Source organism: Scyliorhinus torazame, chromosome 2 (genome assembly GCF_047496885.1).
Source record: "Scyliorhinus torazame isolate Kashiwa2021f chromosome 2, sScyTor2.1, whole genome shotgun sequence".
NCBI classification, from domain to species: domain Eukaryota; kingdom Metazoa; phylum Chordata; class Chondrichthyes; order Carcharhiniformes; family Scyliorhinidae; genus Scyliorhinus; species Scyliorhinus torazame.
The window spans coordinates 358,372,843-358,399,577 of NC_092708.1; the positions used below are offsets into that span (position 1 = coordinate 358,372,843).

Genomic DNA, 26,735 nt, shown 5'->3' on the forward strand with positions numbered 1-26,735 from the left:
AACAAGTCCACATATTTTCTGTAATATTCCACCGGGAACCCGTCTGGTCCCGGGGCCTTCCCTGCTTGCATGCTTCCCAGTCCCTTAATAACCTCGTCCACCCCAATCGGTGCCCCCAGGCCTACCACCGCTTTCGGGAACCTCAATTGGTCCAGGAACTGCCGCATCCCCTCCTCTCCCTCTGGGGGTTGAGACCTATACAGTCCCTCATAGAAGGTCTTGAACACCTCATTTATCTTTCCTGCCCTTCGCACCGTGTCTCCCCTTTCGTCTCTAATTCCTCCTATCTCCCTCGCTGCTGCCCTCTTTCGCAATTGATGAGCCAACAGGCGACTAGCCTTTTCCCCATATTCATACCTTCTCCCCTGTGCCTTCCTCCACAGTACCTCCGCCTTTCTGGTGGTCAGAAGGTCAAACTCCGTCTGGAGTCGTCTCCTCTCCCTGTACAGTTCCTCCTCCGGGGTCTCTGCAAATTCCCTATCCACCCTTAAAATCTCCCCCAATAATCTTTCCCTTTCCTTGGCCTCTGTTTTCCTTTTGTGGGCCCCAATGGAGATCAGCTCTCCTCTGACCACCGCTTTTAGTGCTTCCCATACCACTCCCACAGGGACCTCGCCATCGTCATTGACCTCCAGGTATCTCTCAATACACCCCCGCACTCTTGCACATACTCCCTCATCCGCCATCAGTCCCACCTCTAATCGCCAGAGTGTTCTCTGCTCCCTTTCCTCTCCTAATTCCAGGTCCACCCAATGTGGGGCATGGTCCGAAACCGCTATGGCTGAGTGCTCAGCTTCTTCCACCCTGGAGATCAACGACCTTCCCAAAACAAAAAAATCTATCTGGGAGTACACTTTATGGACATGGGAGAAGAAGGAGAACTCCCTAGCCCTAGGTCTAAGGAATCGCCATGGATCCACTCCCCCCATTTGGTCCATAAACCCCTTAAGTACCTTGGCCGCTGCCGGCCTTCTTCCGGTCCTTGAGCTGGATCTATCTAGCCCCGGGTCCAGCACCGTATTATAGTCCCCTCCTAAAATCAAGTTTCCTACCTCCAGGTCCGGTATACGCCCCAGCATCCGTCTCATAAATCCCGCATCGTCCCAGTTTGGGGCATACACATTAACCAACACAACCTCCATTCCCTCCAGCCTGCCACTCACCATTACATATCTACCTCCGCTATCTGCTACGAGGTTCTTTGCTTCAAATGCTACCCGTTTCCCCACCAAAATGGCCACCCCTCTATTCTTTGCGTCTAGTCCTGAGTGGAACACCTGTCCCACCCATCCTTTCCTTAACCTAACTTGGTCCGCCACCTTTAGGTGCGTCTCTTGGAGCATAACCACGTCTGCCCTTAGTCCTTTCAAATGCGCGAGCACTCGGGCCCTTTTTATCGGTCCGTTCAGGCATCTCACGTTCCACGTGATCAGCCTCACTAGGGGGCTACCTGCCCCCCTCCCGTGTCGACTAGCCATTACCTTCTCTAGGCCAGTCCCATATCCCGCCTCCGCGCTCCCGCTCGCTCCCCCAGCGTCGCACACCATCCCCGTCCACCCACTCTTTAGCCATTTCCTTTTGGATTTCCGCAGCAGCAACCCAGTTGTTCCCCCCCCCCCCCCCCCACCGCTAGATCTCTTTCTAGCGTGATTGCTCCCCCATATTACTTCCGTAAGTCAGCTGACTTCAACTGACCCCGGCTACTCCTGCTCACTCCTCGGCCCCCCCGTGTGGGGAACTCCCATCCGCCTTGCGCCTGTCTTCCCGCCTTTTTCTGGCGCGGGAACATCCCTTTACCTGACCCGCCTCTTATGGCGCAGCTCCCTTTCCCCTCCCCCTCCCCTTCCCCTTTCTCCAACTATGTCCCGTCTTTCCCCCCTCACCGGCGCCCACATTTCCCAATGTCTCCCCCCTTCCCAATTTACTTCTCAATTAACTTCAACCATAACATTAACAATAACATTTCCTGCAGCATCAGTCCCTCAGTTCCGATCCAATTTCTCCTCTTTGATAAAGGTCCATGCTTCCTCCGCCGTCTCAAAATAATGGTGTCTCTCCTGATACGTGACCCGGACACCCATTCATAACCTCACCTGGACCGGGTGCTTGGCCCCTCCCTGTAGCACTCACCCACCTTCCAGCCGTGCACATGTCCCCGGAGCTGTCGCCCATCTCCTGGGTGTTCGGATGTTGGCTGCTGCATGAGTGGTGTTGCCTCCCGCAGTGTTCCGGCACGGTGTCCAGGCATCAATGTGTGATTGGGATACTAGGCAACGACTCCCACATGCTACATGGCCCACCCACCCATGGGAATCCATTTGGGTTGGGTGAAGTGCTCACTTAACCAAGATTGCCAATTCCCGATTAGCACTAGCCTCAGAAGTCGGTGGAGGTTATGGTTGGTCGGGGGGCAGATGGACAGTGACATTTTGTTGCCCCGGAATGGGTGCACACAATCCAGGGGATGGCATGGTGATGCTGCGAGCGGTTGCCCCCAGCATCACTTCCCCACCCTTCCATGGTGACCCACCCCTGCGGAGGGCCCCCATCCCCAGCCAAGGGTCCCCCACCTCCCACCGAGCAATGGGGTGGCAAGCCCTGTGCCCCCAGTCAGTTTTCCTGTGAGCAAAGATGGCTACTCACCTCCACGGCTCCCACAGAAGCCCTACCTCCAGGCTCACGTTTTGAAAAAGGAGTACTAATCGGCACCAGTGTGACCACTTGCTGGGGAGGCCGCTGAATGACAGGAGGCCGTTGGATATGGGGTGGCTCCTGTTAATTGTATGGAAATAGGGCTTAACTGGTGATAACTGGTTTCTCGCCATGCTAGGGTGAGATCCCGACTTCGCCTACGGGAACGGTCCGGTCGCAAACTGTTTATCGCCTGGCGCTGATCTCGTTTTCTGCCTCTCCCGCTATTCACCGGCCACGTTTCGCTCGAGCGAGAGTACAACGTGGCAGGAAAATTGCACCATTAGCCTTTAACACTACAATTAACACTTCCTTTGCCTTGTGTCCATGACAACTTTGTCCAATTTCTCCTGAGCTCCCACCTATCCCTGACCTTCTATTTTGCTCCAACCGCTCTCTTCAACAGTATATAATCCATCATATTTCTCCCTCTCTTCAGCTCTGAAGAACAATCATGAAGACTCGAAACATCAACTCAGTTTCTCTCTCCACAGATGCTGCCAGACCTGCTGAGCTTTTCCAACATTTTCTGTTGTTACTGCAGATTTCCAGCATCCATAGTATTTTGCTTTTATATTACTGCAAACCACCACCTGGTATCTGGCCCAGTTCCTGCTGTGTTCCAGGTAGACTACCTTCGCGGTTGCACTTATAAAGGCCCAGAGAAATTCAGAGGTGTTGTTCTATCACTGCAATGTACTGCAACAAACCTCATACAGTAAACTACCTACTTCCTCAAGTCTTACATTTGACCCAGCTTTTCACTGCCTGTAAAGCTCCTCACCTGGCCCTCCCCCATTTTCTGTAGAATTTGACAGAAAGTTCCATTATTTCTACTACATTAGCACAGCAGTTGGATAATTTCTTGGTTCAAGCTCACTGGCTTGAAGCAGAACCATCTGGTCCGATGGAAGTGTACCCATGCCGACCAAACCATGGTAGCATTGAAGTCTGCATCTGCTCACCCACCAATCAAGCCAGAATCAAATGCATGGGACTATACAATCAGAAAGAGAAAGGTGAAAGACAATAGCCTTCAGTTCCTCTTGTAGCTATCACTTGTCCTGAGGCATTGACCGGCTAAACTGTTCGCTTTAAATTTAATAAAATTTCTTGGGAGAAACTGGATTTCTCAAGGGCAACCAGGGATGGGCAATACAGGCTGGCCGAGCTAATGATGCCCCACATCCATAAATGAATAGGAAATAAAGTATCATGCCAGATTCGTGAGGCGATTGGCTGAGCTCCATTTGACACAGGCCTCATTTGCAAGAAACCAGCATGCTGCGGGTGCCAGTCGGGCCTCCTGAAGCAGGTTGTCAATCGGGGCCTGACATAGTCTGGCATGGTGTGGTGCCGGGCCAGATCACAAGTAGGTATGTGGGGAGGGTGAGCCCGAGCCACCAGCTGCTCACAATATATTGGTGTCATCAGGAGGAGTACTTAAGCTGAGAAAGATTACCATAAAGCTTTTGTGGCACCTTCTTGAGTGGCCTTCAGCGATCCCTATAAAGTTCATTGGCTCAGACCTCATACAACTGGATGGAGTTTTTGCAGCTCAAACTCTGTCCATTTGTACTCTATTTTTGCATCAAGGCTCGGTAACCGGCAATAGGTTCTGGGGTGCACATGTAAGGTGCATACTGACCATTTAAAGCCAGCACCCTGGATAATTAAAATATAATAATCTAGGAATACATGAACAGGAATAGGCCAATTAGCTGCACGAGCCGGTATAGCCATTCAGTGAGATATGCTGATCTGTGATCTAACTCGAGATGGGCCTTTGCCCATATCCCTTCTGGGGCTGGAGTCTCCGTTTTGGAGACTGTCCCCATGCCGTTGTGAAAACTGTGGTCTTTTATGCCAGGAAAACTGGCGTCAAAAGGCCACAGATTCCCCATTTCGCTGGGGGCTAGCAGGGAGCCGGTGTATAGCTCACTGCTCTACCTGCCGATACGACCCCTAGCACTTCTAAGTCAGAGGCCGTGCATGCGTACAGCGGCGGCCTGCAGTGGCCGCGCCATGTTCCATGGCGGAGTCAGCCCGCGGACCTGGCCTGGCAAAGTAGTGCTGCGCATCGGGCGCTCGTGCACCCCAGACCGCCGCCCACATTGCCCCCAGCCCCGAATGAAGCCCCCCCCCCCCCTGCCTGCCGATCGGCCTTCCCGTAACTGTCCGCAGCCGCTTTGTGAGGTTCCCATACGGCTGGGACCATGAGAGTCCCACGCCGTCGGGAATTCGGCTGCTCGGGGAGGGAGCATCATAGGGCGGGCCTCAGGCAATGTCCTGAGGCAGTGGATACTCGGCGCGGCGTACTGCACGAGAACACTGATTTTCCGGGGGGGGGGGGGGGGGGGGGGGGGAGAATTGAAGAAACGGTGCCGCTCCCAATTTTGGCGCCAAAACGGATTCTCCGCCCAGTCGTCGAACATGATTTCGGCGTCGGAGAGCGGAGAATCCACCCCCGATCTTTGATTAACAACATCCATCCATCACAGACTTAAAATTTACAGTTGATATGGCATTTGTGGAAATAATTCAAAACTTCTACCACTTTTCACCGTGAGAAGTGCTTCCCAATTTCATTTCTGAAAGGTTTGGCTCCAATTCTGTAGACTCTGCCTCTTAGCCCTAGACTCCCCCATCTCGCTGAAATACATTATCTCAATCTCCCCTTAATATCTTCAAAATTTTGATTAAATTGCCACAAGAAACTTCAGAGAGTCGTGAACACAGCCCAGTCCATCACACAAAGCTGCCTCCCCTCCACGGACTCCATCTACACCTCCCGCTGCCTAGGGAAAGTGGGCAGCATAATCAAAGACCTCTCCCACCCAGCTTACTCACTTTTCCAACTTCTTCCATCGGGCAGGAGATACAAAAGTCTGAGAACACGCACGATCAGACTCAAAAACAGCTTCTTCCCCGCTGTTACCAGACTCCTAAACAACCCTCTTATGGATTAACCTCATTAACACTACACCCTGTATACTTCACCTGATGCCGGTGTCTATGTAGTTACATTGTGTACCTTGTGCTGCCCTATTATGTATTTTCTTTTATTTCCTTTTCTTTTCATGTACTTAATGATCTGTTGAAATCCATTTGCCCGTTTTGTCCGTTCACTGAGGCTAGCAACATCCTTATACTTTCAGCTTCTACCTGCATTGTTTACAATGCAGTCCACCTTTGCCTCATCAGCTAGTCAGGGGGTCCCTCTGGGAGGTCCCATTAGCCAGGGGTTCTCTGTGGGCGGACCCTTTAGTCAGGAGGTCACTTTGGAGGGCCTTTAATCAGGGGGCCCCTGTGGGAGTTGCATTTAGTCAGGAGATCCCTATTTGAGGGTCCCTTTAGTCTGTGAGGTCCTTATGGGGTGTCCCCTTAGTTAGGCGGTCCTTGTGGATGGTCCCTTTAGTCACTGGGTCTCTTTGGGGGGGGGGCAGGGGGCTTCATTAGTTAGGAGATCCCTGAAAGGGTCGTTGTAGTTAACGGGTCCCTGTGGGTGGGGGGGGGGGGGGGGTCTTCCTATTACAGGGGTTGCTTAGGCTCTCCCTATTACAGGGTTCCTGGGGGGTCTCCCTATTACAGGGGTCCCTGTGGGACATCTTCCTATTACAGGGTACTTGTGGGTTGGTCTCCCTATTACATGGGTGTCTGGAAGTTCTCCCTATTACAATGGTCTGGGTGGGAGAGGTCTCCCTATTACAGGAGTCCATGGGGGGGCCTCCCTATAAAAGGGGTCCCTGGGGGGATCATGTGACCCACGTGCTTGGGGAAAGAACCCAGGCAATCCGGGATGGGGGCTGATTTGCGGTGTGTGTGTGTGTGTGGAGGGGTGGGGCTGGGGGGTGGGCTTGATTTGTGGTGCAGGGGTTGGTGGCCGGCCATGGGTCTTTGCTATCAGGCTGCCTGCTCCGGCGGCCTGATAGCAGGATTCCCTTCGGAATCCCTCCTATTCCTCACCATGCAGAAATATGCATGGCAAAGGATACTGAATTGCTTCCCACTTTGCGCTCCCAGGGGGATTGTAAAACGGGTGCAATTCTCCTCCGGCGGGAGAACATACTCTCCCAAGCGGAGAATCCTCCCCAATGTGTTTTCAGCTTGGGGAGATGAGGTCATCACTGAGTGGAGCCAAGAAATGCAGAGACATTTTGAGAAGCTGTGAAGGGAGGCAGTTTGGGGGAAAGATGTGGAGAGAATCAGGAGAAAAGTCTTTGGAAGTGAAGTCTGATCTGACAAGCCTGTTTTTTTTAGACTACATATAAAGGTAGCTTTACTTTCCCAGTAGAATTTGGAAAAAAGAGTAACAATATTTTAAAAGTAGAGCATTCTTGTCTGAAGACAGGGAAGAGCCTGAAACACCCCGGTTGTAGCCGCTATGTTATTCTCTAATTCTGAATAACGACTGTAGACTTACAGTTAACACAAATACTTTATTCAAAGGGTTCATTCTGCTTCCAGAGCTCAGCTAGATGTAAAACAGTCAAGAGATATCACCAGTGAAACTGAGGTAAACTGCCTATGCTAAGCTATCCCTGTGTGCTGCTGCTCACTAGCTCTGTGCTTCTAAAAGAGGCCGATCCTGCCTTGGGATCGACCCTTTATACCCGTATCTGATGCTCCCTCTAGTGATGCTGTGGCTGTCACATCTGTGCTGCAGTCCCTGGTGTATGTGCAGATGTTTGTACAGATGTACAGATCACTACAGCCGCCATTTGAAGGTATTCAGCCAGAGTCTGAAGTGGTTCCAACAAAAGCCAGAATCTGTTTTATAGAGCAAGAATTACTCTGTGCCCTTCTGATGTTTAAGCTGGATTGAAAGCTTTATGTTTCTTTTCTTGTTGTTTAATGGGGAATTGTATCATTGTGTTAAGAGGTAACTGTAAGTTGATTATTTCAGCTGTGGAGTTAAAAGTTTAATATTGTATTTATAATAAAGGTTTTGTTTTAGAAATTCCATTTTTTTCATGCAATCACTCCTGGAGCGAATCATTCCTTCCGCACAGTCTTAAAATAAACTAAAATATTGTGGTGTAGGTCCAGTATCCTAGCCATTGTTGGTGTCTGGTCTGGGATCGTATTAAATTCTAGTGATTTAATGACAGCAGATGTTGGGCTAACTGGTCTATCATGTTTAAATAGCGGAGTCACATGGGCAATTTTCCAATCTAAAGGAACGGTTCTTGAATCAAGAGAAAATATGCCTACTACCAATTTCTCTGGGGAAGATCAGCATTGTCACCCCAAAAATAGTTTCCTTCTTGTTCATTTAATAGCCATAAAATCACATGGAAAGAAGCTGAAGTTTTCCTTCTTCCCTACCCCATCCCTAACACATCAGCAATTTTGTTTGAAGAATCACCGTATCTTCAGGAATGTTAAATTCACATCTAAAAGCAAACTAATTGATATTTTCTGGAGGGATAGCTAGTTGTGGTATAACCTGACCTGGCAATCCTGCGAGTGTTTGTATAATGCAGTTAAATAATTCACATACTTAAAATAGAAATTTTAAAATAGAATCGTGATCACCACTCTATTTGAGTGCTTATCTAATCCCGCTGTATGAAAGGTGCGATAGTGCTTTCATGAAATCTCCCAAAGAATTCAAAAGAAGGTTTAAGCCACATTTGTAAGTGTGTGGGGGGGGGGTTTATACTGTGAGCTCCTCAGCTGAATGACAGATCCGGGGAGTCCGCAAACATGGAGGCCCACGCCATCAATCACAACCCGGTCAGATAATGACAGCAGAAGTATCCCATGATTCTCCCGGAGTAGCCAGGGAATCATGGGAAATGTGGTGAGCTGGCTGTGGACACAATCATGGGGAGGAGGTAGAGCTCATGACAAAGGAGATAAGCAACTGGCACAAAGGATCAGAACGGGTAAGTCACTACCTCCATTTTATCCGCCCCTCCCCCTCCTGTTTTCCATCAGTATTTGGCAAGTGTCTCACCTGACATAACATGAGCAATCATCCAAAAAAATGTACTGTTCAAGTGTGATCTAATTAAACAGAATATTGTCGAAATGTGCTTTTATAATTGGAACATTTTAAGCAAAGAACATTGCATTTGTTTCCATTTGCAGCACACAACCATTGCCAATTTCATTGCTGCAGTTTCAGCGTGATGAAAACGACAGACATGTTTGGCTCCAAAATTCCCTAGGTATGATTATGCAGGCATCAGGATCGACTGTGTCCAGCATCAAGTCTGCTAAAGTTTGTGGAGTCAACAGAAGGACTAATTTACCTACCTACTGGTACAGCGAGGTGGAAACACCCCTTCAGACACATCCCCAATGCCTACGTGCTCAATGTTGCTGGAAATGCCAACAGCCCCCTCTGCCTCAAAACCCATTTCCCTCCACCTTCCCCCCCGTGCTTGATTTGGGGGGAGGGGGCATTTTGGTCTCCTCAAACACCTGAGCTAAGGTTAGAGATCTGTTAAGATCTGTTAGAGATCATTTGCCTGGCCTGGATTGGTACAACCTACGTCTACCCCTGTGTAGACTGATTTGCATCAACCCTCTGGACGTTCCATTCTCCACAGAGGTCGGATCCAAACAAGCCTAAGTGACAGGATGGCTCTGACTGTATCCTGGCTCACCGCCTCCTGTCAGATTGACAGAGGTTTCGCTCCTCACAAGGCAACCTGAAACCCCTGGACAAGTGGAGGCTGGGTACAGCCAGATCCTCTCCATTTTTCCAGAGGATTTGTCAGTATCCCTAAGGAGTTACTGTGGGAGATTAGTGGGACGCCTTTGAAACCTTGATTTTCAAATGTGGGTGCATTCACTGAGTAAGGAATCATCAAAAAGATAATGGCCACAAAAAGTTCTCGGATACACTCCAGTTTAGACTGTGTAACCTAGCTGGAATTATAGCAGAAATTGCACTTAGACAAGTAAAAGGCGACTTCCGGGTGCGGCGATGACCAGCTGAGTCGCACGTTTCGGCAGCTCCCGGTGAAACGGACTTTTGGGCTCTTGATAGGAGCCCAAACGGCAATTTTGACGGCTAAAAACACTGTGCGGTAAACCAGAAGGGAATCCCCCCTGGATACGGATGAAAAAAGGAGGAGAAAGTGGCCGGATTGCAGTGGATCCTTTAGAACAGCGGCAAGGAAGGCAAGCAAAAACCAAGATGGCGTCGGAAGGTGGCAGTTTAACATGGGGCCCTGAACAACAAGAGTTCTTGAAATGCTGTGTGGAAGAGCTCAAAAAGGAAATGAAGAAAGAGCTGTTGGCCCCGATACTACAGGCGATCGAAGGGCTAAAGGAGGAACAAAAGACCCAGGAGCGGGAGCTTCGGGTCGTGAAGGCAAAGGCAGCCGAGAATGAGGACGACATACAGGGCCTGGTGGTGAAGACGGAGACGCATGAGGCACATCAGAAACGATGTGTGGAAAGGTTGGAGGCACTGGAGAACAACGCAAGGAGGAACAACCTGAGGATTCTTGGTCTTCCTGAAGGTGTGGAGGGAGCGGACGTCGGGGCATATGTGAGCACGATGCTGCACTCGTTAATGGGAGCGGAGGTCCCGGCGGGTCCGTTGGAGGTGGAGGGAGCATACCGAGTGATGGCGCGAGGGCCGAGAGCAGGAGAAATTCCCAGAGCCATAGTGGTGAGATTCCTCCGTTTTAAAGATAGAGAAATGGTCCTTAGATGGGCAAATAAAACTCGGAGAAGTAAATGGGAGAACGCGGTGACCCGCGTTTATCAAGACTGGAGTGCGGAGGTGGCGAGAAGGAGGGCGAGCTTTAATCGGGCCAAGGCGGTGCTTCATAAAAAGAAGATAAACTTTGGAATGCTGCAACCGGCAAGACTGTGGGTCACATATCGAGGGAGGTACCACTACTTTGAGACGGCGGATGAAGCATGGACTTTTATTGTGGAAGAAAAACTGGAATGAGCGGGTTATTAAAAAGAACGTTTGAACAAAGTGGTGGGGCGAATGTGGGGGGCAAAGAGGGGGGTTAAAAAGGGGGGAAAGAGGAGTTGTATGTACTAATCCTGCGATGTGGTAACTTTTCTCTCTTCCACAGGTGGTGATGGGGGGAGGAGGAGGGTGGAGGAGATGGGGCGTTGGCCATTGGGGGCGGGGCCAAGGGAGAAGCGCGGGCTTGGTTCCCGCGCTATGATAATTATGGCGGGAATAGAGAAGCAGGAAGGGGGGGGGGCGTCGCACGGTGCGAGCCGAGGTCACGGGGGGAAGCCGAGGTCGGCCAGAGTTTGCTGACTTCTGGGAGCAACATGGGGGGAGTAATTACGCAAGCGGGTGATCTAGCAGGGGGGGTGGAAGGGGGGAATTACTGGGTTGCTGCTGCTGGGGAGAGGGGGGGAGCTGGTATGGGAGGGGATGGGCGGGGGGGCACCGCCTGGGGGAGATACAGCTGCGTGGGAACCGGGTGAGGAGCTGGAAAAAGGTGATGGCTAATCGACAAGGGGGAGGGTAGGAAGCCCCCCAACCCGGCTGATGACGTGGAACGTGAGAGGGCTGAACGGGCCGATAAAGAGGGCACGGGTACTCGCACACCTTAAGAAACTTAAGGCAGATGTGGTTATGTTACAGGAAACGCACCTGAAACTGATAGACCAGGTTAGGCTACGCAAAGGATGGGTGGGGCAGGTGTTCCATTCGGGGCTAGATGCGAAAAACAGGGGGGTGGCTATATTAGTGGGGAAGCGGGTAATGTTCGAGGCAAAGACTATAGTGGCGGATAACGGGGGCAGATACGTGATGGTGAGTGGCAAACTACAGGGGGAGACGGTGGTTTTGGTAAACGTATATGCCCCGAACTGGGATGATGCCAATTTTATGAGGCGGATGCTAGGACGCATTCCGGACCTAGAGATGGGAAAGCTGATAATGGGGGGAGATTTTAATACGGTGTTGGAACCAGGGCTGGATAGGTCGAAGTCCAGGACTGGAAGGAGGCCGGCAGCAGCCAAGGTACTTAAAGATTTTATGGAGCAGATGGGAGGTGTAGACCCGTGGAGATTTAGCAGACCTAGGAGTAAGGAGTTCTCGTTTTTCTCCTATGTCCATAAAGTCTACTCGCGAATAGACTTTTTTGTGCTGGGAAGGGCGTTGATCCCGAAGGTGAGGGGAACGGAGTATACGGCTATAGCCATTTCGGATCACGCTCCACACTGGGTAGACTTGGAGATAGGGGAGGAAACAGGAGGGCGCCCACCCTGGAGAATGGACATGGGACTAATGGCAGATGAGGGGGTGTGTCTAAGGGTGAGGGGGTGCATTGAAAAGTACTTTGGAACTCAATGATAATGGGGAGGTCCAGGTGGGAGTGGTCTGGGAGGCGCTGAAGGCGGTGGTTAGAGGGGAGCTGATATCAATAAGGGCACATAAAGGGAAGCAGGAGAGTAAGGAACGGGAGCGGTTACTGCAAGAACTTTTGAGGGTGGACAGACAATATGCGGAAGCACCGGAGGAGGGACTGTACAGGGAAAGGCAAAGGCTACATGTAGAATTTGACTTGCTGACTACGGGCACTGCAGAGGCACAATAGAGGAAGGCACAGGGTGTACAGTACGAATATGGGGAGAAGGCGAGCAGGTTGCTGGCACACCAATTGAGGAAAAGGGGAGCAGCGAGGGAAATAGGGGGAGTGAGGGATGAGGAAGGAGAGATGGAGCAGGGAGCGGAGAGAGTGAATGGAGTGTTCAAGACATTTTATAAAAAATTATATGAAGCTCAACCCCCGGATGGAAGGGAGAGAATGATGGGCTTCTTGGATCGGCTGGAATTTCCCAAGGTGGAAGAGCAGGAAAGGGTGGGACTGGGAGCACAGATCGAGGTAGAAGAAGTGGTGAAAGGAATTAGGAGCATGCAGGCGGGAAAGGCCCCGGGACCGGATGGATTCCCAGTCGAATTCTATAGCAAATATGTGGACTTGCTCGCCCCGGTATTGACGAGGACCTTTAATGAGGCAAAGGAAAGGGGACAACTGCCCCCGACTATGTCTGAAGCAACGATATCGCTTCTCTTAAAGAAGGAAAAGGACCCCCTACAATGCGGGTCCTATAGACCTATTTCCCTCCTAAATGTAGATGCCAAGATCCTGGCCAAGGTAATGGCAATGAGAATAGAGGAATGTGTCCCGGGGGTGGTCCACGAGGACCAAACTGGGTTTGTGAAGGGGAGACAGCTGAACACGAATATACGGAGGCTGTTAGGGGTAATGATGATGGCCCCACCAGAGGGGGAAACGGAGATAGTAGTGGCGATGGATGCCGAGAAAGCATTTGATAGAGTGGAGTGGGATTATTTGTGGGAGGTGTTGAGGAGATTTGGTTTTGGAGAGGGGTATGTTAGATGGGTGCAGCTGTTGTATAGGGCCCCGATGGCGAGCGTGGTCACGAATGGACGGGGATCTGCATATTTTCGGCTCCATAGAGGGACAAGGCAGGGATGCCCTCTGTCCCCATTATTGTTTGCACTGGCGATTGAGCCCCTGGCGATAGCGTTGAGGGGTTCCAAGAAGTGGAGGGGAGTACTTAGAGGAGGAGAAGAACACCGGGTATCTTTGTATGCGGACGATTTGCTACTATACGTGGCAGACCCGGCGGAGGGGATGCCAGAAATAATGCGGATACTTGGGGAGTTTGGGGATTTTTCAGGGTATAAATTGAACATGGGGAAAAGTGAGTTGTTTGTGGTGCATCCAGGGGAGCAGAGTAGAGAAATAGAGAACCTACCGTTGAGGAAGGTAACAAGAGACTTTCGTTACCTGGGGATCCAGATAGCCAAGAATTGGGGCACATTGCATAGGTTAAATTTAACGCGGTTGGTGGAACAAATGGAGGAGGATTTTAAGAGATGGGATATGGTATCCCTGTCACTGGCAGGGAGGGTGCAGGCGGTTAAGATGGTGGTCCTCCCGAGATTCCTCTTTGTGTTTCAGTGCCTCCCGGTGGTGATCACGAAGGCTTTTTTTAAAAGGATTGAAAAGAGCATCATGGGTTTTGTGTGGGCCGGGAAGACCCCGAGAGTGAGGAAGGGATTCTTACAGCGTAGCAGGGATAGGGGGGGGCTGGCACTACCGAGCCTAAGTGAGTATTATTGGGCCGCTAATATTTCAATGGTGAGTAAGTGGATGGGAGAGGAGGAGGGAGCGGCGTGGAAGAGATTAGAGAGGGCGTCCTGTAGGGGGACTAGCCTACAGGATATGGTGACAGCCCCATTGCCGTTCTCACCGAGGAACTACACCACAAGCCCGGTGGTGGTGGCTACACTGAAGATTTGGGGACAGTGGAGACGGCATAGGGGAAAGACTGGAGCCTTGGGGGGGTCCCCGATAAGAAACAACCATAGGTTTGCCCCGGGGGGAATGGATGGGGGATATGGAATGTGGCAAAGAGCAGGAATAACGCAACTGAAAGATCTGTTTGTGGATGGGAAGTTCGCGAGTCTGGGAGCGCTGACCAAGAAATATGGGTTGCCCCAAGGGAATGCATTCAGGTATATGCAACTGAGGGCTTTTGCGAGGCAACAGGTGAGGGAATTCCCGCAGCTCCCGACACAAGAGGTGCAGGACAGAGTGATCTCAAAGACATGGGTGGGGGATGGTAAGGCGTCAGATATATATAGGGAAATGAGGGACGAAGGGGAGACTATGGTAGATGAACTAAAAGGGAAATGGGAAGAAGAGCTGGGGGAGGAGATCGAGGAGGGGCTGTGGGCAGATGCCCTAAGCAGGGTAAACTCGTCGTCCTCGTGTGCCAGGCTAAGCCTGATTCAGTTTAAGGTATTACACAGGGCGCATATGACTGGAGCACGGCTCAGTAAATTTTTTTGGGTGGAGGATAGGTGTGCGAGGTGCTCGAGAAGCCCAGCGAATCATACCCATATGTTTTGGTCATGCCCGGCACTACAGGGGTTTTGGATGGGGGTGACAAAGGTGCTTTCAAAAGTAGTGGGGGTCCGGGTCGAACCAAGCTGGGGGTTGGCTATATTTGGGGTTGCACAAGAGCCGGGAGTGCAGGAGGCGAGAGAGGCCGATGTTTTGGACTTTGCGTCCCTAGTAGCCCGGCGCAGGATATTGTTAATGTGGAAAGAAGCCAGGCCCCCGGGGGTGGAGACCTGGATAAATGACATGGCAGGGTTTATAAATCTAGAGCGGATTAAGTTCGTTCTAAGGGGGTCGGCTCAAGGGTTCACCAGGCGGTGGCAACCGTTCGTCGTATACCTCGCAGAAAGATAGATGGAATGGAAAAAAGAAGGCAGCAGCAGCAGCCCAGGATCGGGGGAGGGGGGGGGGGGGGGAAGAGGAACCAGAAGGACTCTCAGGGTTGTTAATATATACTGTATAATATGTATAGGTCGTTGCGACAGATAATTATATATTGGACTGTTAAATTATATTTTTGGAGAGTGTTACTTGTGATAAGGCAGTTGCCAATTAGGGTTAGTTTTCATTTTTGTTATTTATTATTTATCCATTTTTTGTTTATAAAATAGGTCATTGTTATTTGTGTTGTTATAATATTGTGTAAAGGATGCACAATGTACTGTGTTGGTTGACCAAAAATTTTCAATAAAATATTTATTTAAAAAAAAAGACAAGTAAAAGGCTTTCTGCTACCTTCCTGTCAAGTGATGAAGCAGGAGCCGTTCACAAGACAATTCAATCCTGATCTATTAAACATAGATACGTCGAAGATAGGAGCAGGAGGAAGCGACTCGGCCCTTCATCACGATCATGGCTGATCATCCAACTCAATAGCCTAATCCTGCTTTCTCCCCATTACCCTTGATCCCATTCACCTCAAGTGCCATATCCTGCCACCTCTTGAATGTAGTCAATGTCTGAGCATCAACTACTTCCTGTGGTGATGAATTCCACAGGCTCACCATTGCATGGGTGAAGAAATGTCTCCCCATCTCTGTCCTAAATGGTCTATCCCGAATCCTCAGACTGAGATTTCTGGTTCTGGACACACCCACCATCGGGAAAATCCTCCCTGCATTCACCCTATCTTAAGTATTATTGAGATGGAAATAGATAGCGAGGGCAGGAAAATAAATGGATCTTTTAAAAAGTGGAGCCAAGGTTTTCATCTCCCATCCCCCTCCCAGTGATCCTCCCGAGGTTCCTGAGAATGGGGACTAATTGAATACTAGAGTGGGCACCAGCTTTAGTGGCACAGAAGCAGCACAGAGCAACTGTAGGGATCTCTGGGGCCAATATTCTTGGCTTGCGGCAATTCACAAGTCTTCCCTCGGCCCAGAATATGACCCGTGCCCACCCTTCATAAGTTAAAATCTCGATCGGTTTATCAGGATGCAGATGGGTGGAATTTATGGGATTTCTCAAGAAAACTGTACAACACACATCTTAAATGCTATCACTGGCACAACTGGGTTGACAGAAGCAAAATGCAGTTTTCTCGGTGATGTTTTTGTGGAAGGAAGCCCATAGATCTAACTCCCCGCACAGAACAATGCCAGAGTGCTCTATTTTTAAGTGATCTGTGGCAGAAAATAATTACATGAATAAAATTATTTATATGGTGCACAATAGTCAGATGATGTACGTTAATGTTTGGGTTGTGTGTGTTGAGGCATTTTAGAGCATGCACTGCATGTCACCTTATTGTATTCATGAGCTACATTTAGTTCTTTGGGAGAAAAAAACTTTGCACAAGGAGACAAACCAATAAAAGAGTTTTGTAGAGGAGCTGTGTAAATAAATCTTCAACATGGGCTTTATTCCTTGATGTAACCTAACTAGCTTGCAAAAAATGAACACTGACCAAAATGTTACGCTTCTCCCTTCATGGCCACTTAAGGTCCTTTTTCTGCCTAGCCTCGATTTTTAGGCTGACAGTTCAGGTAATAATGCCAGGAAAAAAGCGAAGTTCGATCTTGGGCGGGAAAGGTGGCAGTGGCACCTCCATCAGAAGGCCCCTCTGATTGAGAGCACCCTCCCCTTAAGACCCATTGACCTCCAGACCTCCCTCCTCCTGGGTAGCACGGTACCACAGTGGTTAACACAGTTGCTTCACAGCTGCAGCTCGGTTCGATTCCCGGCTTGGGTCACTGTCTGTGCGGAGTCTGCATGTTCTCCCCGTGCCTGCATGGGTTTCTTCCGGGTGCTCCTGTTTCCTCCCACAGTCCAAAGATGTGCAGGTTAGGTGGATTGGTCACGCTGGATTGCCCTTAGTGCCCAAAAAAGGTTAGGTGGGGTTACTGGGTTACAGGGATAGGTGGGGCTTGGGTGGGGTGCTCTTTCCAAGGGCTGGTTCAGACCTGATGGGCTGAATGGCCTCCTTCTGCACTATAAATTCTATGATTCCTCACCCCACACCACCCCTCCCCTGGCCTGTTCTCCAAGACCACAATCACCACCCCCTTGCGATGCCCCATGCGTTCCGTACTTGCCCCATCCTGGTATCTCTGCCACTTACCTATCCTCCAGGTCCTGGGAAATAGTTCTAAGCAGCTTCGTGCAGAGCCTCTTCCAGCCACTGCAGCGTTGTGCATGGAGGGACTGGAGAGCTGCCGGCCAAACCAAGGCAGGACCACTTCCCGATTGAGGGGGCAAGTCCCGCCTTATGCCAATTAACGTTTGTTAGAATGTTAAATGGCATCGGGGCTGCTAGACTGGGTGGGATGTGTTTCCCCTCCAATTCATGCTCCCGCCACCCTAAAAATTCAGGGCACTGTTTGTTTAAGAATATCACTGAACAGTCGAAAATAAACAGCGGCTATTACCATCCAATACATCACCCAGCCTCAAAATAAGATAGACACGTACTTCATTAGTTTTTGTATCATGATATTTCAGCTTGAAGATAGACTGCTAACTGGACAATATTACTTTCTGTATCAGCATTCCAGGTCTGTGGGATGCAATAATATTGATGTGTTTTTCTTACCGAGGCAGATATCGGAATATCTTGCCCATATTTTTCTCAGTGCTCCTTTAGTTCAAATGTTAAAAAAAAAAAATTCCCATCACAGGTTTTTTCAAAAACGAAACAATTCGGGTTATTTTTTCCAACCTGCTTGCATGAAAATTTTTCTAACTCCTCATTCAGAAAACATTTTCAATATGTACCATTTGAAAATATGCCTGAAATTAGTCACAAGGCAGGGAACTCCTGTGGTGCTAAAATAAAGACGACAAGCTGGGCAGCTGAATAGTAGAAAGCAATATCATGCTTACAAAAACAAAGTCACGGTAATGTGATGATGCTTTGGAACCTCATCCAATTTATCTTTTTAATGAGGCCAGTAGTATTTACTCGTGCTACTCTCTGTTTCACATTATATTCAATGGTACTTGCAGATCTTTGAGAATCTTAAATCTCCAATTTGTAGTGACAAGGCTGAGGGTGGTCAGACACAGGGGGCGCGATTCAATGGCCACATTGTGCTTGTGCGAGAACACGATGAGGCCATTAGTGTCATGATATCCACATCAGCATATCATGGTGCAATCACACACACACTGATGAACAGGCAGTTGGACCAACCAACACACACATAACATCGCAGCCAATCACCAGTGAGAGCACACGCACTACAGAACAGGGAACACCACAGTTCCCGCTCATTCTACCAGGCGACAGCTCAGAACTCACAGCGCGCCACTCAGACATAGACCATGTGCTGAGTGCCTCACTAAGATAGTGATAGGGCTGGGTCCACAGGTTAGCTGGTGAAGCACGTACCCAAGCCAGCAGTTAGTTGTTACCGTTGTTTAGACAATAAAACAGAGTTGCACCATCTACAGCCGCGTTGGATCATTTGTGAATCAGAACACCCAACACAACATGATACCAGTAGTGGACGCTAACCAGCGACTGTCAGACCTACCTGCAGTCTTTCAGAAATCCGCCATCCTGCTCCATGGAAAGCATCAGCCCACCGCAGCCGCTCCGAATCGCTGGTAATCTTGGCGTCAACTGGAAGCTGTTTAAACAGAGCTTCCAGCTCTTCCTAGAAGCCACAGACAGGGAGAATGCATCGGACACCAGGAAGATTGCCCTCCTCCTCTCCACGGCGGGGCAACACGCCATCCACATCTACAACTCCCTGGCCTTCGCGGAGGGCGAGGACAAAACTAAATATAAGACGGTGCTTCTGAAGTTCGAGGAACACTTCAGCGTGGAAGTCAATGAGAGCTTCGAGAGGTACCTCTTCCAGCAGCACCTGCAGGGTAAGGATGAGCCTTTCCAATCTTACTTGACACACCTCCGTATCCTCGCGCAGTCCTGCGGCTATGAGGCCACCTCCGACTCCATGATACGGGATCAGATAGTTTTTGGGGTCATCTCGGACACCCTACGCCAGCAGCTCCTTAAAATAAAGCGCCCTACCCTAGCGACTGCCATCGAGACCTGCGTCCTCCATGAGAACGCGACCAGCCGGTACTCCCAAATCCAGGTGGCCGAAATGGCACGGCACGGGTCCTACGAGGCGGAGCGAATCCAATCGATCGAGTTCCTCCCGGCCCGCGGCTCGGACGAGGGCGGCCATTTACGCGCTTTCCGAGGACTCCCGCGCGCTCTACGCAGGACCTCACCGCGCATGCACGGTGGCGCAACGAACACCATGACGTCACGATGTGCAGCAACTGTGGCTCCGCCCACTTAAAGCGGCAACGTCCGGCCAAAGCGTGACAATGCCTCCGCTGTGGTAGGATGGGCCACAATGCTTCCTGCTGTCGAGCAGCTCAACCTGCCAACTCCCAACAATTCCGCCAGCCTCGCAGGGACGTGCGGGCGATTCAGTCCACCTACACTGAGTCATATCCAGATAGTATGCAGACCAGCGATACCGAAGACAGGGAGCCCTTCCGCGTTGCGGTAATCCACAAGAACCAGATGTCCCCAAGTCAGAACCACCAGCCGCTGCCAGTGCAGAGCATTGATCCAGGCGATGAGTGGTGTGCCACCCTAACGGTCAACCAATCCCAGATCACATTTCGCCTGGACACTGGTGCCTCCGCCAATCTCCTCGCATGGTCAGCCTTCCAGACCTTGAAGGTTAAACCACCGATTCTGCCATCCCACTGTCAGCTGGTTGACTACAATGGAAACGTCATCCCGGCCACGGGGTCCTGCCAACTCGATGTTACACACAACTCACACAAAGCCACATTATCATTTGAAATCGTAGGATCCTTGAAGGACTCTCTGTTAGGCGCACAGGCGTGCAAGATCCTCCACCTCGTTCAGCGGGTACACACTCTGTCTCCAGAAGGCACGTCCGATTTCCTGGATGCAGATTTTAGGGTGCAGCTCCACTCACTCCTCGCGCACAACCAGGAGGTTTTCGAGGGCATGGGCACACTGCCCGACACGTACAAAATACGGCTCAAACCCGGACGCCACCCCGGTTATTCGTGCACCTCGTAGGGTCCCAGCACCACTCAAGGACCGCCTCAAGCAGCAGCTGCAGGACCTGCAGGGCCAAGGAGTGCTTTCCCGGGTCACGGAGCCAACGCCATGGGTCAGCTCCATGGTGTGCGTCAAGAAGCCCTCCGGCGAGCTCCAGATCTGTATCGACCCAAAAGATTTCATAGTTTTCACAGAATTTACAGTGCAGAAGGAGGCCATTCGGGCCATCGAGTCTGCACCGGCTCTTGGAAAGAGCACCCCACCCAAGGTGACACCGCCACCCTATCCCCATAACCCAGTAACCCCACCCAACACGAAGGGCAATTTTGGACACTAAGGGCAATTTATCATGCCCAATCCACCTAACCTGCACATCTTTGGACTGTGGGAGGAAACCGGAGCACCCGGAGGAAACCCACGCACACACGGGGAGGATGTGCAGACTCCGCACAGACAGTGACCCAAGCCGGAATCGAACCTGGGACCCTGGAGCTGTGAAGCAAGTGTGCTATCCACAATGCTACCGTGCTTTCAATCGCAACATTATGAGGGAACACTACCCCATACCCAAACGAGAAGAAATCACGAGCGAAATGGCTCGGGCAAAAATATTCACCAAGCTTGATGCCTCAAAGGGCTTTTGGCAGATTCAATTGGATCAGTCCAGCAGGAAGTTGATTTTTAGGGTCGCGAGGCTGCATATAGTGAGCGGGGGCAGGGGCCCCCCGAACTTAAGAGTTAGGCTCCTGAGGTTGCACTGGAAGTCGAGTCCCAAAAGGAGAGGAGCACAGAGGTCTGGGAGCACAAATAGTTGAAAATTAGCGTACTCAGCGCCCTGTATCGCTAGGGTTGCAGTAGTGCACCCTTGGATTTGCACCGAGTGCGACCCAGAGGCGAGGGATATGGTTTGTTGCGTCGGGAATATTGGGAGCGAGCAGCACCTTACCATGTCCAGGTGAGTGAAGCTCTCTGTGCTCCCGGAGTCGAAAAGGCAAGGTGTCTCGTACCCGTTAACCCGGACGGCCATCATGGAGCTCCGGAGGTGCTTAGGTCGCGACTGGTCCAGGGTGACCGCGCTGAGTTGTGGGTAGCCGGCGGCGTGATCGGAGGTGCTGGGGTGGCCCCACGATGGCTGTCCGTGTAGGTCGTACGCGTCGAGCGGCGTAGCAGATGGCGGCCCCCGTTGGTCGAGCGTGGCGGGCGGTGAGGAAGATGGCGTCCAAGATGGCGAACCCCATGGATCGCACGTGGCCGGCCGCGTGGGGGAGGATGGCCAAGATGGCGGCCCCCATGAGTCGCACATGTTATGCGGAGGCAGAGTCAGCAGACACGCTGCCACGCTGCGGAGTCTGCGGGCCTGTGAGTCTGTGGATCGGGTCTGTGAGTTCGAGTTCTTAGACCTGGCCAGGCAGACCTTGGCGAAGTGTCCTTTTCGCCCGCAGCTGCTGCAGTTTGCGTTGCGGGCCGGGCAGCAGTGCAGTCGGGGGTGTTGGGACTGACCGCAAAAGTAGCAGGGTAGCCCCCCATGATGGGCAGGCGGCCGCGCGGCACAGGCCTGGGGTAGTCTCGGGTCGGGGGCACACGAGGGGGTCGCATGATCAGCCGGTAACGCAGTAAAGCTCTGAAAAGCGGCCTCCAGAGAGGTAGCCAGTTTTACCCTGTCGTCCAGGTCCTGGGCCCCTTTTTCGAGCAGGCGCTGTCTCACATAGCTCGATCGGACCCCCGCCACGTAAACATCTCGGACGGCGAGCTCCATGTGCTGAGTGGCCGTAACGGCCTGGTAGTTACAGTTGCGCGCGAGGTCTTTGAGGTCGCGTAGGTAATCATCTAGCAACTCCCCGGGGTGCTGGTGGCGAGTGGTGAAGACGTGTCGCGCATATACTTCGTTCACAGGCCGCACATAGAGGCGTTCGAGTAGTGCGAGGGCCTCTCTATAGGAAGCGGCTTCGTCGAGCTGGACAGAAATGCGATGGCTCACCCGTGCGTGGAGGAGGCTCAGCTTCTGTTCGTCAGCGACGGATGACGTAGACGACCCGGCGAGATAGGCCTTGAAGCATCGAAGCCAATGTCAAAAAATGTCTTTCGCCTCCACGGCCTGTGGATCGAGTTCCAGTCTGTCAGGTTTGAGGGCTGATTCCATAGTAGTATTTTAAGCTGATTAAATTGATGCGACCATCAATTCACTCAAAGACACGTGGAGAAGTAAAGCGTGGTTTTAATCAGCTTAGAACTGAGCCTGCCTGTGACCGGTACAACACTGAAGGCGGCCCCGCAGGTCAGCAGATCTTATACTTCCTGTAAAGGGGGTGGAGCCATGGGCGGAGTTCGTACATGCCCCAACATATCCCCCTGTGGGTGAAGCCACACAATGGCCCATAGGTAGAGCCCACAGGGTTAATAAAATAACACAGTGCACTGGTGAATTATCAGTAATTATACATTCACCACAGCTGACAGAAGGGCTGCTGTGGGGATCCGATGAGGTGAGTAGCCATCTTTGATCTTGGCAGTGAGCCCAGGGGCACTGGGGTCACTGCCCCGGTGCTTGAAGGGGGAGCTCCCAGGGGTGCCGGTCTCAGTTTGTGTGGCCCACCATCAGTGTTTGGGGGGGGGGGTGCCTGCCCATGGCCTGTGGGAGAGGGGGGAGGGTGGGGGGGTCTCAGCACCCACAGGTCCGCCATGCCACCCTCTGGATCGTGTGTCTACCCATTCTGGGGGAAACCCAAGCCCCTGCCTGCCCATAACTCTCATTTACAGCGGAGGCCTCTCGCCGTGCGGCTGAAGGATTTGCTAATTGAGAATTAGCAATCGTAGTTAAGTGAGCACTTCACAGCCCTCAAGTGGATTCTTGTGGGTAGACATGCCATGTAGCATGTGGCAGTTATTGCCTAGCATCCCAATCAATCTGTAATGTATGGACACTGTGCCTGAGCACTGAAGGAAGTAACACCATGGACGCAGTGGCCTCCATCCGAACACCCAGGAGCAGGGCCCCAGCACCGGGGACATTTCGGCGACAAGAGAGTGTGCACTGGGAAGGGGACCAGCACCCAATCCAGGTAATGTCATCTGCAGGTGTCTTGTGTACAGGTTGTGGGGTCCGGTGATCAGGGGTACGTGGGCAGAGCCTGTCAGAGGGGATGGGAAAGAACAGAGCAATATGGGAATGGAGGGTCCCGGGGTGGATAACACCGCTGGTTGTCAGTCTCACCCCATCTCCAATTCCTTATGGATATTACACGGAATGGGTGATATCTGCAACCCCGCAGAAGCTGGCCTCATGGTACTGTTGGCAGACCAGACGGCCGGAAGCCAGAGAAGGTGGCGGCATCACCATTTTCAGAGGCTAAAGGAGGTGGTCCACGTGCAGGGCCCTGCCCTACACCCCGACGACCCGGCTGTCCATCATGCCAGGGAGGGACCCAGAAGGGAGGCCCAGGGTGTACAGGCATCGCTGGTCTCTCGAATAGATGACCAACAGCGTGTGCCGCAGGAGGCTCCACCTCACAAAGGGGGCAGTGTGGCACCTGTACCATGTCTTCACAGACCTGGCACCACATGGAGAAGGATATGCTTTTGGTGGCCAACCCGCAGCCCTGAACTTCTGGGCTTCTGAATCATTCCAGGGCTCGCGCGGGGACTTATGTGGCATCTAGAACAAGAGCTCATGGATATAGGTTAAGAGGCGATAGATTTAGAACTGAGATGAGGAGGAACTACTTCTCGCAGAGGGTAGTGAATTTGTGGAACTTGCTGCCCCATAGTGTATCATGGAGTTCACCTGACCCACAACTTTTACTAGATTGTGGTATGGGGAGCACACAGCCCACTGGACAGGTGTGGTGCAGCAGAAATGGGAAAGTATTTTTTAAAGCAAAACAATGTTTATTCTATGAACTCAAGTTAAACTTTTTAAAACATACAGTGAACACCTGAGCAATCATTAATTCAAATACAACTCCCAAAGACTACAACACTAATTAAACCTTTAAGCTTTCCTTTTTAACATCCATAACGACTTAAAAACAAAACCTTTATCAGAAGCACATAAGGTTAAAGTCACTACTGAAAACATTTATAATTCTGAATTCACCAAATGATTAAGAGATAGTCTTATGATGGCAGAGAGAATAGCAGTACACCTGCTTGGTCTGGCTTCAGCTCCAACACTGAAAACAAAACTAAAACACACCCTGCAGCCTGCTCACAAACGAAAGTAAAAAGCTGACAGACAGCCCAGCTCCACCTACTCTCTGACATCACTGCAGTCGTAAACATCTATTTCTTAAAGGTACTCTCAATACAGATATTTATATGCACACCCATTTATAAACATCCATTTCTTAAAGGTACTCTCACATGACAAAAGAGATAGATATATTTTTGATTAAAAAATGGGTAAAAAGGAAACTGGGCAACAGGTGGAGAGGTGGATTTGAGACCAGGAAGAGATCAGCCATGATCTGATGGAATAACAAAGCAGGTTCAAAGAGCTGAATTGCCCACTTCTGCTCCTAATTCCGATGTTTCGATCTCACAGCTACGGCCCACAAGTGCATCCGCGAGGTGATGGATGCCCGGTTTGCCCGAGCAGCGAACTATATAAACTTTGACATGGACCAGGCCCAACAGGATGCCGGGGCAGCAGGATTCTCTGCCATCCTCGTGATGCCCCAGGTCCAGGGGGCAGTGGATGACGCACATATCACCCTGCGCTAACCAGGCTGTCTGGGAGTGCCATACATCAACAGGAAGGGGTTTCACTCCATGAACGTCCAGCTCGTGTGATACCACCACATGAAGATCAATGCACGTGTATACACGCTTCCATAAGGCCATAAGACATAGAAGCAGAATTAGGCCACTCGGCCCATCACGTCTGCTCCGCCATTCAATCATGGCTGATATTTTTCTCATCCTCATTCTCCTGCCTTCTTCCCATAACATATGATCCCCTTATTAATCAACAACCTATCTACCTCTGTCTTAAAGACACTCAATGATTTGGCCTCCACAGCCTTCTGCGGCAAAGGGTTCCACAGATTCACCACCCTCTGGCTGAAGAAATTCCTCCTCATCTCTGTTTTAAAGGATCGCCCCTTTAGTCTGAGATTGTGTCCTCTGGTTCTAGTTTTTCCTACAAGTGGAAACATCCTCTCCACTTCCACTCTATCCAGGCCTCGCAGTATCCTGTAAGTTTCAATAAGATCCCCCCTCATCCTTCTAAACTCCAATGAGTATAGACCCAGAGTCCTCAACCGTTCCTCATACAACAAGCTCTTCATTCCAGGGATTATTTTTGTGAACCTCCTCTGGACCCTTTCCAAGGCCAGCACATCTTCCCAGGAAGTGTGCACAACAGCTACATCCTGGGAGTGTTGGACATCCCCAGCCTCTTTGAGGACCACCCCAGGATGGCTGGTTGGCTCCTGGGGAATAAGGGGTACCCACTGAGATCCTGGCTAATGATGCCAGTACGGAGGCTGGTGAACGATGTGGAGACCCGATACAACAAAGCCCTTGAGGCCACCCGAGCTGTCATTGTGTGGTGCATTGGACTCCTCAAATGCGGTTCCGATGCCTTGGCTGCTCTGGTGGTGCACTGCAGTACACCCCTGGGAGGATCGCCCGCTTTGTGGTAGTCTGCTGTGCCCTCCACAACCTAGCAGAGCACCGATCTGCTGGATGTGGAGGAGGAACATGTGGCCACCTCTGAGGAGGAGGACGAGGAGGCTCCGGGCCAGGAGGGGCTGGAGGACGAGCCCTGGAAGTACCCACAGGATCAGTCAGAGGATGGAGGACAGGCGGGCTGTGGCGAGGGTCCGGTAAGCCCAGGCGGCCAGGGAGTTCTTCATCCTCACCCACTTCACACACAATGTGGCCTTGTCTGTCATTTCCCTCTTCCCCCTTTCCCTCTCCCCCCTATTCCTCCCCCCCCCGCCCCCCCCCCCCCCGCCATTCCATTCCACACATCCCCCAGGGCTGTGTCAGCACTGTCAGCGGGTCACTTTTGAGGGCAGGGAGGTGATGATAACCCACTGAGAGCTGAGCATTGGTGCTCTTCAACCTATTCCAAAGTCTGACTCCGCTTGTCCGCTGAATCCTCAACTGACTCAATCACCGATGGTACCACCACCACCTTCCCTTGGCAATGCCCACCTGAGACTGGGACATGCTCCACTGCCTGCACGCGGTCACCAGTTGGGCCTTGTTAAGTGGACCAATTAACGTTTTATAATGGTAACAGTCTCGCTGGGCCGAGCGTCGGGAAGTTCGCAGCAGTTTCCGCATGCTACCACACTTAAAAACCTTTCCATTAAATCGCACCCAGGGTCTTTCCTTGGTAATGGTGGGCACCTAAATGGGCAAACATAGGTGGGCCAGGATACTCACTGGGCACTGGCTCAGTAGGGTTTGTGCGGCACATCATCTGTGGGGTTCTGCTGAAAAGGTTGATAAGAAGTGCCCCCACTTACTCAATGGGCAGTTAAAAAACCCAAATTGGGTTGGAATTAAATCGCATTAAGGAACAAATGTCTTTCAACAGATAGAAACAAGTTATCCCGTCTGTAATGGAGCCCTCAAACTAACAAAATATTTCAAATGCAACTCACAGATTTGAAAATGCATGAATCAGTAATTAGGGAAAGCAGAAGGAGTGCAGC

At 51.1% G+C, this 26,735-nt stretch overlaps 1 protein-coding gene across 3 annotated transcripts in view; it reads right to left on the reverse strand.

Annotated features, from left to right (window-relative positions):
* Positions 1-26,735, reverse strand: part of kcnh5b (potassium voltage-gated channel, subfamily H (eag-related), member 5b) — a 550,001-nt gene that overhangs the window by 407,865 nt on the left and 115,401 nt on the right. The window lies entirely within an intron of this gene.